Here is a 3,447-nt window from a genome sequence, read left to right as displayed (position 1 = left end):
TGTAAACAGTACCAGGAAAAATATGTAAAAACACAGACAGTATAAAAAAGACAAATGCTAAAATTGATATCGAACATCCCCTAAAAGTGCATATCATAGTTAAAACAGCGCTTCCACAAACCTGACTAATAACACTAATAAAAACACAGAAACAAAATAGGATAAAATACAAAACTATAGCTCTTGGAGTCATTCAGGCTCCGCACAGCACTGGGGAAAAAGCTCTTTGTAAACCGAGAGGTAGAGCATGTGATAGAGCGGTGACGTCTGCCCGAGGGGAGGGGGACAAAGAGGCCTGAGGCTGGGTGACCAGAGGGGTTGTTGATAGTGCCAGAGGCACGGGGAAGCAGCCTGGCACCGTAGATCTCTTCTAGAGCTGGCAGGCTAGACCCGATTGTCTTAGAATAGAATAGAATAGACTTTTAATTGTCATTGCAAAGTATACAACGAAATTTCAGGGGAGCTCCCACAGACCGTAGTACATAATACATACATGAACACATAACACATAACACTGTACATAACAGAATATTTTAAATAATAAAGTGCATAATGGGTGGTAATCAGAGATTATCAAGTGCAGTGGTAAGTGCATGGTGCACGTGAGGGGACAGTCAATGAGTGTTTAACAGTCTAACTGCTTGGGGGGAAAAGCTGTTCATAAATCGTGTACTCTTGGCATGTATGGACCGGTATCTCCTCCCTGAGGGAAGGAGCTAAAAAGAGGTGATGTGCTGGGTGTGACTGGTCCTTGATGATACATTAGGGTTAGGGTAATATATAATTGACCCTACAGCAGCACATGTAGACATCTTGCACAAAAGTGACTGAGCAGTGTGTCAATGTGTGACCAAGGAAATGGAGTTTTGGGTCAGGGTGACCTGCAGGGAATGTTTTCTGATCCAGGTCAGGTCAGGTTAACCTCTCTGTTGAGTGTTGCTGGGTTTCATGCAGTCTGGGCGTTGCCGTTGACCATATATTTTTTGTAGCCTATAAAAAACGTGCTCCGTTTCTAAAATCTACAGAGTCCCACGCACAGCTTTGAGGATGACGTTTGACAGCATCCTGGAGGAAGCGGGCAGCTTCGGACGCTTTCAGGTCAGTAGGAGTTAAATCATTTTGTGTCCTGTACTGTTATAATTGTGTAGGGACTGTCCTGCTCCACTAGGGGCAGGCTTTTCTCATTTACTAGGCTGGGCGCGCGATTTTGCGCGCCGCGTGGGAGCAAATTCGAGACACATATTCGGTTGCAAAAAGGTGTCCTACGGTCTCCTCTATGCCCCGCGGATCGGAATCACGGCGCGCCCGTGGGACACTTTACCGTTTCGGCGCGTTTATTCCACGCATTCAAGTTTCCTTTTCTAAGCGTTTTCGGGGCTACATGTGAATGGGTAAAAGTTGCGGGACGCCCAGATGTTTCCACGGTAAAAAGCTCGCATGGAGCCTATAATAGGCTCACTTAATACAGCGTTTTTAAAATCACGCGACATTTTCAGGGTTGCAAGCCGACCTTTTCCCCTCGTTTTCGATGATGGAAGTGATTTAGGAAAAGCTTCGGCACACCGAGAGGTACACGTGGATTTAATCTCGCAAGGATCGGGGTTTTTGATTGATTGATTGAAAACTTTATTAACAGATTGCAGAATGGGTACAATACAGTACAGCTCAATACACACAATTGTTAAGGGGATGCAGACCAGAGAAAGACTTTCGTCTTGTTTACATCAGGGTCCCCCATTTTCAATTCATCAGGACATATATGACATACATGACATACAGATAGTCAGTACTGCTACATCTATACATTTATGACATACCAGATTTGCAAATACAGTACTGTTTGTGATACAGAAGGAGTCAAGAAAAGGGTAATATTCGGCCCGTGGGAGCCGTGGGAGAGAGAGAGAGAGAGAAAGAGAGAGAGAGAGAGAGAGAGAGAGAGAGAGAGAGAGAGAGAGAGAGAGAGAGAGAGAGAGAGAGAGAGAGAGAGAGAAAGAAAGAGAGAGAGAGAGAGAACACAGAGAGACCAAGCCTCACCCTTGTATATATTTACTGTATGTCACAAACAGGGACGTGCACAGGACTTTAGAGGGGCAGGTGCTCAAAGGCTGAAAAGGGCACTACACTTGTGTGTATATATTAACCGATTTTTAAGGGCCCTTTTCGGGCAGGGGGGCCCCTTTTTATGCTTTTTGGGGGGTTTTGGTGATCAAATATTGAATATTGAACTATAATAATCAGTGCAGGAGCTCACTTATCCTTGAAAGACACTTTTATCACTGACCTAAAAGGCCCATACATCTCCATAAATGTTCAGGGGGGAGGGAATAAGTGCTTACCCTACAGACCCCAAGAAGTGCTGTATATTCTGTATTGTTTAATATAAATGCAATTTTTATTCCAATCCCGATTTGTATTTGAGATTCCCAAATCCCATCGGACTTGACTTCTTCGTGTCCCTCAGTGAGTGTAATACCAGCATTCAACTGTATGGGCCACAGCGGTTTCTATCATCATCATCATCACCACCCACGCTATGCATAAAATATATAGGTCCGCGGAGAGGCACGCTGAGGAGGCCGTGCAAACTGCAATGGAATATGGGGCATCTCTCTCTCTTTACCTATTTTGATTCTATCCTGACATTTTTCAGTTGGAAGGGCAGTCTATATGCGTAACGGTAAAAAAAATATATATTTAATTTTTATTCAAAAAGGGCACTTTTTGGATGAGGCTGAAAAAGGCAGGTGCTCAAGCACCCCATGGCCTCTATGTGTGGACGTGCCTGGTCACAAATGTAACGGTACTGCATTGAGGTCTTTCTCTGGTCTGCATCCCCTTAACAATTGTGTGTATTGAGCTGTACTGTACCCGTTCTGCAATCTGTTAATAAAGTTTTCAATCAATCAAACACTAGCGTCACAGTCTGGTATGGCAACTGCACTGCCTCGGAATGGAGAGCACTGCAGCTAAAATTCTTTCAGCTGGTTTTATAGGGTTACATTTTGGAGCGAAATATCAAGGAAGAAGGACTGGTATATATTCAAATATCTAGTGCCAGATGATATCTATAACTTCACTGTGGCATTATCTTTGAGATATGTGGGGGAAATATCTAGAGCACTATTGGAGAGAACAAGTGTGAGGTCCTTGTTGTAGGTCACGTTAGGGTAATATATCATTGACCCTACAGCAGCACATGTAGACATCTTGCACAAAAGTGACTGAGCAGTGTGTCAATGTGTGACCAAGGGGATGCAGTTTTGGGTCAGGGTGACCTGTCAGGGTTCAGTCAATGTTCAGGTCAGGTTAACCTCTCTGTTGAGTGTTGCTGGGTTTCATGCAATCTGGGCGTTGATTGACCATATATTTTTTGTAGCCTATAAAAAACAAACGTGCTCCGGGACCGTTTCTAAAATCTACAGAGTCCCACGCACAGCTTTGAGG

The sequence above is a fragment of the Notolepis coatsorum genome (genome assembly GCF_963971535.1).
Source record: "Notolepis coatsorum genome assembly, chromosome: 15".
In the NCBI taxonomy this organism is placed as follows: domain Eukaryota; kingdom Metazoa; phylum Chordata; class Actinopteri; order Aulopiformes; family Paralepididae; genus Notolepis; species Notolepis coatsorum.
This window is presented reverse-complemented; position numbering follows the sequence as displayed.